Here is a 15,665-nt window from a genome sequence, read left to right as displayed (position 1 = left end):
AAGGCATTCAGGGAAAATAGAAAATATATTTACTGAACTCAAGGACTTAAAAGTCTAGATGAAGAGACAAATTATGGTCAAATAAAACCAGTAAAATAGCACTATGAAACATATACAATTTCATGTAAAACAAATGTACATAAGCACTAATGTGCAAAAGAAGTGATCAGAGACACCTAATGAACATCTCATACAAAAGGGCATAGTTTGTATATCATGAATTTCTGAATTTCTGAAATGTTTTCAATAACTAGTTTCTCTCTGTGAGCAGGTATCAATATATGTAGTGCAATTACAGTATGGTACATTATACTGTTAAAACAAACTATTTCAACCATGAGTTCTTGATGAGTCAACACATTTTTGCAAAAATCAGTGAGGCAGAAAAATCAGTGGCAAAAATCAGTGGGCAGAGGAAAAGAAAGTAGTTGAGATGAGGATAAAGTATCTATAAGCAACCAATGGAATAAAACACTTGCAAATCTTATATCTGATAAGGGATTAATATCCAAAAATACATAAATAACTCATATAACTCAATAGCAAAAAGTGAATAATCTAATTAAAATGGGAAAAAGACATGAATAGACATTTTTCCAAATAAGTTATTCAAATGGCCAGCAGGTATATGAAATGGTCCTCAACATCACTAATCAATAGAGAAGCAAATCAAACCATAATGAGATATCACCCATGCCATTTAGACTGGCTATAATCCCAAAAGAGAAGAGATAACAAATCTGGTCTATGATGTGAAGAAAAGGGAACCCTTGTGTACTGTTGGTAGAAATGGAAATTAGTGTAGCCAGTATGGAAAATAGTATGGCAGTTCCTCAAAAAATTAAAAATGGAACTACCATATGATCCTGTAATTTCACTTCTGGGTATATATCTGAAAGAAAGAAAATCACTGTCAAAGAGGTATTTGCACCCTCATGTTCACTGAAGTATTATTCACAATAGCTGAGACAGCGACATCCACTGACATCTTTATCAGTGGATAAAGATGAATGTATAAATAAAACAATGGAATGCAATTCAGCCATAAAAAAGGAAATCCTGACACTTGCAAAAACATGGATAGAACTTGAGGGCATTATGTTAAATAAAATAAGTCAGAGTAAAAAATACTGTATGATCTCTCTTATATGTAGAATCTTGAAACAACAGATTCATAGAGAAAGAGATTAGATTGGTAGTTGTCAGAGGCAGGGATGGAGGGTAGGGGAATTGAGTAAAGGTTGTCGAAAGGTACAAAGATCTGGTTATAAGATAAATAAACACTGGGAATATAATGTATAACCTGATGACTATGGCTAATAATGCTATATGACATATTTGAAAGTTGTTAAAAGATTAAATCCTAAAAGCTCTCATCACAAGGAAAAATTGTGATTATTTGAGGTAATACATGTTAACAATGTGAGGTGATTATTTTACAATATATTTGTGTATCAAGACATCATGCTGTATATCTTAAACTTATACAGTGCTGTATGTCAATTATATCTCAATAAAACTGAGAAAAAAGAAATTATCCTCCAGAAAGGTTATAAAAAAGATAGTGAGAATACATACTTACTCAGAAATATCCTCTACACTTAACAGTACACCTGATCATTATTATCTTTGTCCCATGGTATACTTGGTAGAATCCCATTTATAATCACGATGTCATGACAGACTAATCAAATTCAATCTAGGTTCACTTTCACTCTTGGTTGCCTAGAGGTTGAATTCTCCTACTCAGATGATCCATATTGGATTGTCACTATCATCTTAGCCAGTGACAGGGATGAGTTTACCCTTGAGTTGTTTGAATTGCAATTACTGAGGCACTTTAACAAGAGAGTCATATCACAAAATTATATCAGGAAAAAAATTACATCAGGTTGTTAAATGAATGTAACCATTTTTGTATCAATTTCAGGAACCATAGGTTTTACCAAAGTTGAATTATATCTTATTTTTTCCACTTGAAATCCAAAATAGTTACATGGTTCTGTCAGATTAACTGACCTCATTCATTTTTGTTTTATGTTTTTTTTTTTAATTGTTTCCCCCATACAGGCCATTAGACTTATCTGTTTCAGAATATAATGATCAAAATACTTGTCTAATTTTTGGTCACACACAAAATTTTGCATTCAGTTATTCTTTGTCAGACACTGAATTAAATAGATTTAACAATTTATATATAGTATATGTTTTTGTATATATTACATACATATATACATATAAAAATTTTTCATGGCCATAAAGTTCTCATAATCTTCCTGGGCACTGAAACAATAATTTCTAAACCAGTATTAAAGTATTCAAATATGTTAACTGAAGAAATATGTTAACTGAAGAAGATGATTTTTAAAAAGAGATCTACAAATACATTTTCCAAAGCATCTCTATTATAGAAGTACAAAATAAAATTACATATACTATTTCAAAGAGAAAATTATTTTCCTAGATTTTTTATTTTGGGGTGTGTATGTGTGTGTGTGTGTTTGTGTGTGTGTGTGTGTGTGTGTATGTGTGAAATGATGTTTTCAGAGAGATCTACCATCTAATCTGTATATCCAAGACTAGTTTTTAGCCAATCAATCAATTTTGACCTTCTATTCAGGCCTACATTTTTCCATTCCTTTCATTTCATCTGAAAAATATCAAGATAAAAGCAGGTCCTCAAGAAAGAGGAGACAATGTATATATAAAGAACTATCTTTTTGTAGATGTACAAAAGGTGTTGATGTAACAAATTGCTACTGTTTAAGTCCATCAGTTCAAAATAAGCTTTTAAAACACTTGCCAACATGATTCAAATGATCCACATTGTTGGATACCTGCAAAATAAAGAAAACTTGGCAAACATTAGAGCTGAAGCCTTCTTGCATTGGATATGAGCTCAGTCTTTTCCTAATGGGTGGAATTAAACTACTACTTCCTTAAAAAAAATGCTTCTTTGCTCACAGGTTTATAACCCCTGGTAGAGGGCTTAGGAAGAAGGAAGAAGGCAATTCAGAATTTTGTAGGGAAATTTATGAAACATCCCAGTTGTGTACGCAATAGGTAGATTTTATGTGACCCACTTCATCGTTACTAAAAGTATACTTCTGAATCCCCAGATTGTTCTGTTTTCCTTAGGATCTTTAATTTAACAAAAACCAAAGCATGAACTCTTGGTTTGGCCAGTGTTGCCTTGACAAGATGTTTCACTTAATAAATTAAGGCTGTGGAAAGTTACATTATGTTTAAGAGAGTTTGTAAAGAACAAATAAATAAAATATTTAAAAAATAAATAAATAAAATGAACTGTCAACTTCAAAGCAAGATATAAGCTTAGCAAACACTGTGTGCCTGATCTCTCATGACAAGTTTCCAAAAGTCATTGTCTTGATTTATTGTTCATTCCATGATAACAATTCAAGTCATCACTAGGTAGGTAACAGATGGGAAACTAGAGCACCTAGGTGACTTCCCAGTCTTCTCTGGAGACAAGACAATTCAGGTTAGAAAAAGAATGGACTAACTGATCATTCCTCTCTGAGATTTCACAGACAAGAAAATAGGGCTGTGTACACAAGTAAGGGTGGATAAAAATATTTAAATAGAAGAACAATGATACACTGCTAGGAAGCTGAAGTTGCCCAGGGACATCTTGCTAGATCTATTTGATAATCTCCCATCAATAAAAATATATATCTTTTATCAATCTGAAATTGAAGGTGTTGGGATGCTGCATCAAATAGTAAAACTTGATAGAATCCTAGGCTACGTACATTTTTTCATGTACTGCATTGCCTACTAAGAAGCCAACTAGAAAACTATTTTTCAGACAAAATTCAACCAGATTTAATTCAATAAATATTACCTAACCATATCCTGTGTTTCTACTTTTATGTAGGCACTAAGAGGTAGAAGTCACGGATTCTGTCCTAGATTATTTTAGAGAATAATTGAAATATCAGTAGAATATAAGCTCTTTGAGGGCAAGCACTGGGTCTTACTGATATCTTTATCCTTGGTGCCAAAGTAGGACAGTGACACAAAGTAGGCTCTTAATAGATGAATGTTGAACAAATAAATGGAGAAAGAAGATATAGGCATAACCTAATACGAACAACAATAGATTGCAGATAATTAGGTACTAGAATGCAAAGAATAAGAAAGAGAGCCTAGGGGCGCTTGGGTGGCTCAGTGGGTTAAGGCCTCTGCCTTCGGCTCGGGTCATAATCTCGGGGTCCTGGGATCGAGCCCCGCATCGGGCTCTCTGCTCAGTAGGGAGCCTGTTTCCCTTTTTCTCCCTCTGTCTGTCTCTCTGCCTGCTTGTGATCTCTGTCTTTCAAATAAATAAATAAAATCATTAAAAAAAAAAAGAAAGAAAGAAAGAGAGCCTATGTATTAAGGTTAAACATGGTCATGTCAATAGATGGCTCTAAAGTTTAGGCATTGGTACACTCCTAGAAAATCAGACTGAGTTACTAATTTCATCTGGAATCCCCATTGAGCTCAGAACATAGCCTCAGGCTATGCTTTTCACTTTCTCACTAAAGCAGTATAAACTGTTTAAATGTGCCCTTTAAAAAGTCATTTCTTTTCTTTCCTCTCTGTTCCAACATGGAACAAGAAGGGACAAAGGCACAAAAAGAGAGATCACTGACCCTGACTGTTTGGACTGTATGCCTAAAGTACATTTTGTTCCCTCCAAGCCCAGAAAACTATATTTCCCCTGCACTTTAGCAATAGAATGGAATTTGGGGAGTTGGGTATTTCATTTTTCTTTGACCACTTCCCAGAGCCTATCTAAAAATCTGAGGACACTTGGGTGACTCAGTTGTTTAAGCACATATGCCATCAGCTTGGGTCATGGTCCCGGGTCCTGGGATCAAGTCTTCCACCAGGCTTTTTGCTTAGTGAGGGGCCTGCTTCTTCTACTGCCTGCCATTTCCCCAGCTTGTGCTCTCTCTCTCTCTGACAAATAAATAAAATATTTTTATAAACAAACAAACAAACAAATAAATAAAATTAAAACCTGCCAACCTCAAAGCAAGGTGTAAACATAGAAAGCACTGAGTGTCTGATCCTTCATGACAAGCTTCCAAAAGTCATTGGCTTGACCAACATGTTTGGCTTACCCAAAGTCATGGGTATCTATTGGAATCACTCATTTTAAATTTAAAAGATCCCCTAAGAAAATGAACAAATTTATACAAAGTCAGGTATAAGAGAAAAACATTCCTGGATACTACTTTCCTGCCTACTTTGGACTCAGCAGCTCCCTCAAGGTTTCCATACAGATTAAAGATGCTGTTCCTTTGTTTCCAAACAGGCTTGAAAAACTATACCACTAAACTTCAAGGAGGAGAAATGGACAAGAGCTTGGCTGCTACCACAAACAAATAGGGTTAATTCTTCACCATCATCATTGTTATCACACAAAGCACTGGTTTTATCCCTTTTCCTCCACAGCAATAAAAAGATAAATAGAAAGCCAAGATTATGAGTTTAGCCTTTTATGGGTCAAATAACTTTTTAAAAAGCCTTAGCTGTAAGCTAAGCTGTTCCTAGACCCTGACCATATGTCTCTTACTCATGTGATTCTAACTTCAAAAAGTCCTAGCCACAGGTGGCCCACTGTCAGGACATAAGGAGCACATCTCAATAAATGAATAATGGCATACCTTTACCTCAAAAGGAAAGAAAATAAACATTAATATTTGCTGAACACATGCTATATACCAAGCTTTAGCCTAGATACTCACTGCTCTTATCATAATTCCTCCCCCAAAACTGACATGTTACATATTTTATCATCTCTATTTTTATAAGAAAATTGAAAGTTGGAGGAGGGGCAAGATAGCAAAGAAGTAGGAGACCCTGTTTCAGCCAGTCACCTAAAGTGAGCTATTATCTACCAGAACATTGTGAACACCCATGAAATCAGCCCAAGATGTAGGATTATATACTTCTGAATCCATGAGGGGGCAGAGAGAGACAGAGGACTAGAAGATATGGTTGAGCAAATCCTAGCTGAGAATTTCCCTAATCTGGGAAATGAAACAAGTGTTCTTGTCCTACAGGCAGAGAGGACACCTCCTCCACCCCCATCAAGGGGGGCAGAAAGACACCCAGGCATGTGATAGTGAAACTTGCAAATCTTAAAACCAGGGAAAACATCTTAAGAGCAATTAGGGCCAAGAGATTCCTTACTTACATAGGAAGGTCCATCAGAACATCAGACCTGTCCACAGAAACCTGGCCGGACAGAAAGGCCTGGAAAGATGTATTCAGGGCAGTAAATGAAAAGAACATGCAGCCAAGAATACCTTATCCAGCAAGGCTGACATTCAAAATGGATGGAGAGATGAAGAGCTTCCAAGACTGGCAAGGTTTAAAAGAGTATGTGACCACCAAGCCAGCACTACAAGAAATATTAAGGGGGATTCTACAAAAGAAGAAAGAACCCAAGAGTTACATAGAACAAAAATTTACAGATATAATCTATAGAAACAAGGACTTCACAGGAAATATGATGTCAATAAAAAAAACTATCTTTCAAAAATCACCCTGAATGTGACCAACCTAAAAGCTCCCATAAAATGGCACAGGGTTGCAGATTGGATAAAATGACAGGACCAATCCATATGCAGTCTACCAGAGACACATCTGGAACCTAAAGATATATCCAGACTCAAAGTGAAGGGATGGAGAAGCATCTTTTATACCAATGGGCCTTGAAAGAAAGCTGGGGTAGCAATTCTCATATCAGATAAATTAGATTTTAAACTAAAGACTGCAATCAGAGACACAGAAGGACACTACATCATTCTTAAATAGTCTATCCACCAAGAAGATCTAACAATTGTAAATATTTATGCCCCCAATATGGGAGCAGGCTTACATAAGCCAACTATTAATCAAAACAAAGAGTCATATTGATATGAATACATTAATACTAGAAGATCTTAACATGCCATTCTCAGTAATAGAGAGATCATCCAAGCAGATCAAAAATGAAACAAGAGCTTTGAATGACACATTGGACCAGATGGACCTCATAAATACATACAGAACATCCCACCCTAAAACAACAGAATACTCATTCTTCTTCTCCAGTGCACATGAAACTTTTCCCAGGATAGACCATATACTGGGTCACAAATCAGGGCTGAACCTATACCAAAAGACTGAGATTATTACCTGCATATTCTCAGACAACAATGTTTTGAAACTGGAACTCAACCACAAGGAAGAGTTTGGAAGGAATTAAAATACTTGGAAGGTAAAGACCATCCTACTCAAGAATGTTTAGACCAACCAGGAAATCAAAGAAGAACTTAAACAATTCATGGAAACCAATGAGAATGAAGACACATCTGTCCAAAACCTATGGGATATAGCAAAGGTGGTCCTAAAGGGGAAATACATAGCCATCTAAGCATCCTTCAGGGAAAAAAAACAATTGAAAAATCCTGAATACACCAGCTCTCTTTACACCTTAGAGAACTGGAAAATCAACAACAAATCAAGCCAACCTCATGCACAAGAAGGGAAATAATCAAGATTAGAGCAGAGATCAATGAGATAGAAGCTAGAGATATAGTAGAACATGTCAATGATACTAAAAGCTGTTTTTTTGCAAGAATCAATAATATTGATAAACCACAGGCCAAACTAATCCAAAAGAAAAGATAAAGGACCCAAATTAATAAAATTATGAATTAAATGGGAGAGATCATGATTAACACTAAGGAAATAGAAACATTCATAAAAATTATTATCAATAGTTATAGGCCACTAATTTAAGCAACCTAGAAGTGGATGCATTCGTGGAAACCTATAAACTTCCAAAACTAAACCAGGAAGAAATTGGTAACATGAATAGACCAATACCTAGTAACAAGATTGAAGCAGAGATCAAAAATCTCCCAAAAAACAAGAGCCCAGGACCTGACAGATTCCCTGAAGAGTTCTACCATATCTTCAAACAGGAAATAGTACCTATTCTCCCAAAGCTATTTCAGAAGGAAAACTTCCAGACTCTATGAAGCCAGCATTACCCTGATCCCTAAACCAGGCAAAGACCCCATCAAAAAGGAGAATTTCAGGGACGCTTGGGTGGCTCAGTTGGTTGGATGACTGCCTTCGGCTCAGGTCATGATCCTGGAGTCCCGGGATCGAGTCCCGCATCGGACTCCCAGCTCCATGGGGAGTCTGCTTCTCTCTCTGACCTTCTCCTCGTTCATGCTCTCTCTCACGGTCTCTCTCTCAAGTAAATAAATAAAATCTTTAAAAAAAAAAAGGAGAATTTCAAATCAATATCCCTGATGAATACAGATGCCAAGACTCTCAACAAGATTCTAGCTAATAGGATCCAACAGTACCTTAAAAAGATTATCCACCATGACCAAGTAGGATTTATCCCTGGGAGGCAAGAGTAGTTCAACACTCACAAATCAATAAAAGAAGAGAGAAGAACCACATGGTCCTCTCAATGGATGCAGAAAAAAAAGCATTCAACAAAATGCAGCATCAATTCCTGATTAAAACCCTTCAAAGTATAGGGATAGCGGGAACATTACTCAACTGCATAAAATCTATCTATGAAAAACTCACAGTGAATATTATTCTCAATGGGGAAAAGCTGACAGCCTTCCATTTGAGATCAGAAACATGACAAGCATGTGCACTCTCACCACTGTTGTTCAACATAGTACTAGAAGTCCTAGCAACAGTAATCAGGCAACAGAAGGAAATAAATGATATTCAAATGAACAAAGAAGAAATCAAACTTTCTCTCTTTGCAGATGATGTGATACTTTTTATGGAAAACCCAAAAGATTCCACCCCCAAACTACTAGAACTCATACAGCAAATCAGTATTGTGTCAGAATACAAAAGCAATGTACAAAAATCAGTTGCTTTCTTATACACTAACAATGAGAATAGAGAAAGGGAAATTAGAGAATTGATTCATTTACTATAGCACCAAGAACCATAAGATACCTTGGAATAAACCTAGTCAATGTGGTAAAAGATCTATACTCAAGGAATTGCAGAACACTCATGAAAGAAATTGAAAAAGACACAACAAGATGGAAAAGCATTCCATCCTCATGAATCAAAAGAATAAATATTGTTAACATGTCTATACTGCCTAGAGCAATCTATACTTCCAATACAATCCCAATCAAAATTCCACCTGTATTTTTCAACGTGCTGGAACAAACAGTCCTAAAATTTGTATGGAATCAGAAAACACCCTGAATTGCTAAGGAAATTTTTAAAAAGAAAAACAAAGGTGGGAGTATCACATTGCCTGATTTCAAGCTCTACTAAAAAGCTGTGGTCACTAAGACAGCATGGTACTGGCAAAAAAAAAAAAAAAAAAAAAAAAAAAAAAAAAAAAAAAAAAAAAAACAGACACATAGACCAGTGGAACAGAGTAGAGTGTCCAGATATGGACTTGAAACTCTGTAGTCAACTAATCTTCAACAAAACAGGAAAAAATATCCAGTGGCAAAAAGACAGTTTCTTCAATAAATGATGCTGGGAAAGTTGGACAACTATGTATAGAAGAATGAAACTCAACCATTCTCTTACAGCATACACAAAGATAAACTCAAAATGGATAAAAGACCTCAACCTGAGACATGAATCTATCAAAATCCTAGAGTAGAACATAGGGAGTAACGTTTTTGACATTAGGTGCAGCAACTTCTTTCAAGGTATGTCTCCAAAGGCAAAGGAAACAAAAGCTAAAATGAACTTTTGGGACTTCATCAAGATATATTAAAAAAAAAAAAAACTCTGAAAAGCAAATGAAACAGTCAATGAAACAAAGAGGCAACCCATGGAATGGGAGGAGATATTCTCAAATGACACTACAGACAAAGGGCTGATATGCAAGATCTATAAAAAACTCCTCAAACTCAACACTAAGAAAAACAGATAGTCATGACACAAAATGGGTGGAAGACATGGACAGACAATTCTCCAAAGAAGACATACAAATGGCTAACAGACACATGAAAAAATGTTCATCATTAGTAGCCATCAGGGATATTCAAATCAAAATCACATTGAGATACCACCATACCCCAGTTAGAATGGACAAAATTAACAAAACAGTAAACAACAAGTGTTGGAGATGATATGGAGCAAGGGGAACCCTCTAACACTGTTGGTGGGAATGAAAATTGGTGCAATCACTTTTGAAAACAGTATGGAGATGCCTTAAGAAATTAAAAATAGAGCTTCCCTATGATCCTGCAATTGAACTACTGGGTATTTACCCCAAATATACAGATGTAGTGAAAGAAGAACCATATATACCCCAATGTACATAGCAGCAATTGCCACAGTTGCCAAACTATGGAGAGAGCCAAGATACCCTTCAACAGATGAATGAATAAAGAAGATGTGGTCCATATATACAATGGAATATTATGCCTCCACCAGAAAGGATGAATACCTGACTTCTGTATCAACATGGACAGGACTGGAGGAGATTATGCTGAGTGAAATAAGTCAAGCAGAGTCAATTTTCACATGGTTTCATTTACAGAAATAGAACAATTCTGTGTGCCTGGGTGTCTCAGTGGGTTAAGCCTCTGCCTTTGGCTCAGGTTGTGATCTCAGAGTCCTAGGATCAAGTCCCACATAGGGCTCTCTGCTCAGCAGGGAGCCTACTTCCTCTTCCTCCTTTCTCTCTCTCTCTCTCTCTCTTTCTCTCTCTTTCTCTGTGCCTACTTGTGATCTCTCTTGGTCAAATAAATAAATAAAATCTTAAAAAAAAAATAGAACAATCCTAAAATTTTTAGAAACAATGGAAAACCCTAAACAGTCAAAGCAATCTTGAGAAAGAACAAAGCTGATCACATTCCCTGATTTCAAACTATATTACAAAGATACATTAAGCAAAAAAGAATAATATTGGCATAAAGCAGATACATAGATCTATGGGACAGAAGAGACAACACAGACATAAACCTATATATGGTCAATTAATTTATCACAAAGAAAGCAAGAATATCCAGTTGGGAAAGGATGGTCTTTTTAATAAATGGTGTTGGGAAAACTGAAGAGCCATATGCCAATGAATGAAACCATGACACTATCTTCCATCATATATGAACATTAACTAAAAATAAATGGAAGACTTGGATGTAGCATCTGAAACCATAAAACTCCTAGCCAAAAATCAGCAGTAAGGTACTTGATATTGGTCTTGGCAATGAATTTCTGGATCTGACTCCAAAAGCAAAGACAATAAAAGCAAAAATAAACAAGTGGGGCTACATCAAACTAAAAACCTTTTGCACACCAAAGGAAACCATCAACAAAATGAAAAGATGACTTACTAAATGGGACAAAATATCTAATAAGGGGTTAATACCCAAATATATACAGAACTTATACAGCTCAATAGCAAAACCAAACAAAAACCAAAAACAGACACAGACACACACAGAAACAGACACACACAACCCAGCAACCACACATACACACACAAAAATAAGCAGCTCAATTAAAAAATGACCACAGGATATGAGTAAACATTTTTTTTTTCCAATGAAGATATATACATGACCAACAGACACATGGAAAGATGCTCAGCAGCACTAATCAGGGAAATGCAAATCAAAACCACAATGAGATATTTCCTCACACCTGTTAAAATGGCTATTATCAAAAAGACAAATAACAAGTGTTTGCAAAAACAAGCAGGAGAGGGGAACCTCATGCACTGTGGCAGGGAGGAATATACATTAGTACAGCCACTATGGAAAACAATATGGAGACTCAACAAAAAATTAAAAAGAGAACTACCATATGATCTAGCACTTCCACTTCTGGGGATATCTGAAAAAAATGAAAGCACTAATTCAAAAAGATATCCACACCCCTATGTTCATCACATTATTTACAATAACCAAGATATAACTTATGTGACCACTGATAAGTGGTAAAGAAGATAGGATACATACAAAAACAAACCACAATGGAACACTATTCAGCCATAAAAGTGAAATCTTGCCATTTATCAATAACATGAGTAGACCTTGAGGGAATTATACAATAAAAGAAAATAAACATTGCTGCGATGAACATTGGCTAGAGAAGGTGTGGTACATATATACAATGGAATATTATTCTGCCATCAAAAAGGATTAATACCCACTATTTGCATCAACATGGACAGAACTGGAGGGGATTATGCTAAGTGAAGTAAGTCAAATAGAGTAAGGCAATTACATGGTTTCACTTATATGTAGAAAATAAGCAATAGCACAGAGGACAATGGGGGAAGAGAGGGAAATCTTAAGGGAGAGAAATCAGAAAGGGAGATGAACCATAAGAGACTATGGACCCTGGGGGAAAAAAATGAGGGTTTCAGAGCGGAGGGAGTGGGGGATGGGTAACAGGGTGATGGGTATTAAGGAGGCACATGTTGTGATGAGCACTAGGTGTTATATGCAACTAATGAATCATTGAACACCACATCAAAAACTAACAATGTACTATGCAGTGGCTAACCGAGCATAATAAAAAAAAAGAAATCAAACAAAATAAAATAAAAACCGTAGATCCAGAGAACAGAATGGCAGTTACCAGAGAGGAAAAGTTTTGGGGAATAGGAAAAATGGGTGAAGGAGGTCAGAAGATACAAACTTCCAGTTATAAAATAAGTAAATCAAAAGGATATGATGTACGGCATGGTGACTACAGTCAAATAATATTGTAGAACACACTTGAAAGTTGCCAAGAGAGTAAGTCCTAAAAGTTAATTTTGTATGCTAACACATTGAAACTAGACTTACTGTGCTGCTCATTTTGCAATGTATACAAATATTGAATAACGGTGTTATATACCTGAATCCAATATGATGTTATAGGTCAAATATACCTGAATTTAAAAATTATAAAAATGCATAAGAATTCTATTACTGAACAGAAATATACAGAGACAATCAATAGAAACAATGACCTCACAAACAACATGATGACAATAAAATCATATCATTCAATAATCACTCTCAATGTGAATGGCCTAAATACATCCAAGAAATGGCACAGAGTTGCAGACTGGATATAAAAACAGGACCCATCAATATGCTACAAGATTCTACAAGAGACTCATTTTGAACTTAAAGATACATCCAGACTGGAAGTGAAGGAATGGAGAACAATCTTTCATGCTAACAGAGCAAAAAAAGAAAGCTGAGGTAGCAATTCTCATATAAGACAAATTAAATTTTAAGCTAAAGACTGTATTCAGAGATACAGAAGAACACTACATCATTCTTAAAGGGTCTATCCAACAAGAAGATCTAATAATTGTAAATATCTATGCCACAAACATTGGAGCAGACAACTACATAAGCCAACTGTTAACCAAAATAAAGAAATACACTGATAAAACTACATTAATTTTAGGGGACCTTAACAGTCTGCTCTCAGCAATAGACAGATCATCCAATCAGAAAAATCAATAAAGAAACAAGAACTTTGAATGACACACTGGGCCAGAAGAACTTCATAGATAAATACAGAACATTCCCCCCTAAAACAACAGAATACTCATTCTTCTAGAGCACACATGGAATTTTCTCCAGAATAGACCACATACAGGGTCACAAATCAGGTCTCAATTTATACCAAAAGACTGAGATTACTCCCTACATATTCTCAGACCACAGTGCCTTGAAACTGAAACTCAATCACAAGAAAAAGTTTGACAGAAATTCAAACACTTGGAAGGTAAAGACCAGTCTTCTCAAGAATGTTTAGGTCAACCAGGAAATCAAAGAAGAACTTAAACAACTCATAGAAGCCAATAAGAATAAAAACACATCCATCCAAAACCTATGGGATATGGCAGTCCTAAGGGGGAGAATATAGCCATCCTAGTCTCACTCAAAGAACGAGAGAAATCCCTAATACACAAACTCTCTTTACACCATAAAGAACTGGAAAATCAACAACAAATTAAGCCAACCCCATACATGAGAGGGAAATAATCAAGATTAGAGCAGAGATCAATGAATCGGAAACCAAAAGCACAGTAGAACACACCAACAAAACTAGAAGCTTGTTCTTTGAAAGAATTAATAAGATCAATAAACCACTGGCCAAACTTATCCAAAAGAAAAGAGAAAGGACCCAAATTAACAAAATTATGAGTGAAAGGGGGGAGATTAGAACTAACACCATGGACATAGTAACAATAACTAGAAATTATTATCAACAGCTATATGCCAATATTTCAGCAACATGGAAAAAATGGATGCCTTCCTGGAAGCCTATAAACTTCTAAGACTGAAACAGGAAGAAATGGATAACATGAATAGACCAATATGTAGTAATGAGATTGAAGCAGTGATCAAAACCTCCCAATAAGCAAGAGGTCAGGACCTGATGGATTCCCTGGGGAATATTACCAAGCATTCAAAAAAGAAATAATACCTATTCTCCTGAAGCTCTTTCAAAAAATAAAAACAGAAGGAAAACTTCAAGACTATCTCAATGAGGCCAGCATTACCTTGATCCCCACACAAGGCAAACACCCCATCAAAAAGGAGACTTTAAGACAAATATCCCTGATGAATATGGATGCCAAGGTTCTCAACAAGATCCTAGCTAACATGATCCAACAGTACCTTAAAAAGATTATCCACTACCAGGTAGGATTTAACCTGAGGCTGCAAGGGTGATTCAAGATTCACAAACCAATCAAAGTGATAGAACAAATTAGTAAGAGAAGGAAAAACCACATGGACCTCTCAATGGATGTAGAAAAAGCTTTTGACAAAATACAGCATCCTTCCCTGATTTAAACTCTTCGGAGTATTGGGTTGGAGGGAACATGCCTCAATTTCATAAAATCCATCTATGAAAAATACACAGCAAATATCATTCTCAGTGGGTAAAAGCTGAGAACTTTCCACTGAGATCAGGAACACAACAAGGATGCCCACTCTCACCACTCTTGATCAACATAGTACTAGAAGCCCTTGCAAGAGCAATCAGAAAACAAAAAAGAAATAAAAGATATTCAAATTGGCAAAGAAGTCAAACTTTCTTTGCAGATAATATGATACTTTACATGGAAAACCTAGAAGACTCCACCCCCAAACTACTAGAACTCATACAACAATTCAGTAATGTGGCAGGATACAAAATCAATGCATAGAAATCAGTTGCTTTCTTATACACTACAATGAAACTGTAGAAAGAGAAATTAGAGAATCAATTCCATTTATAATAGCACAAAAAACCATAAGATATCTTGGAATAAGTCTAACCAAGGATGTAAAGGATCTATACTTGAAGAACCATAGAACACTCATGAAAGAAATTGAAGAAGACAAAAAGACGGAAAAACATCCCATGCTCATGGATCAGAAAAATAAACATTGTTAAAACATCTATGCTGCCCAGAGCAATCCATACCTTCAATGTCATTCTGATCAAAATACCTCTGGCATTTTTCAAAGTGCTGGAACAAACAACCCTAAAATTTGTATGGAACCAGAAAAGACCCTGAATCACCAAGGAAATGTTGAAAAAGAAAAACAAGACTGTGGGCATCACGTTGCCTCATTTTAAGCTATATTACAAAGCTGTGATCACTAAGCACAGTACTGGCACAAAAACAATCACACAGC

The sequence above is a fragment of the Mustela putorius genome, unplaced genomic scaffold (assembly GCF_011764305.1).
Source record: "Mustela putorius furo isolate JIRA1106 unplaced genomic scaffold, ASM1176430v1.1 tig00003901_pilon_pilon_pilon, whole genome shotgun sequence".
NCBI classification, from domain to species: Eukaryota; Metazoa; Chordata; class Mammalia; order Carnivora; family Mustelidae; genus Mustela; species Mustela putorius.
Note: the sequence above shows the minus strand (reverse complement) of the source record.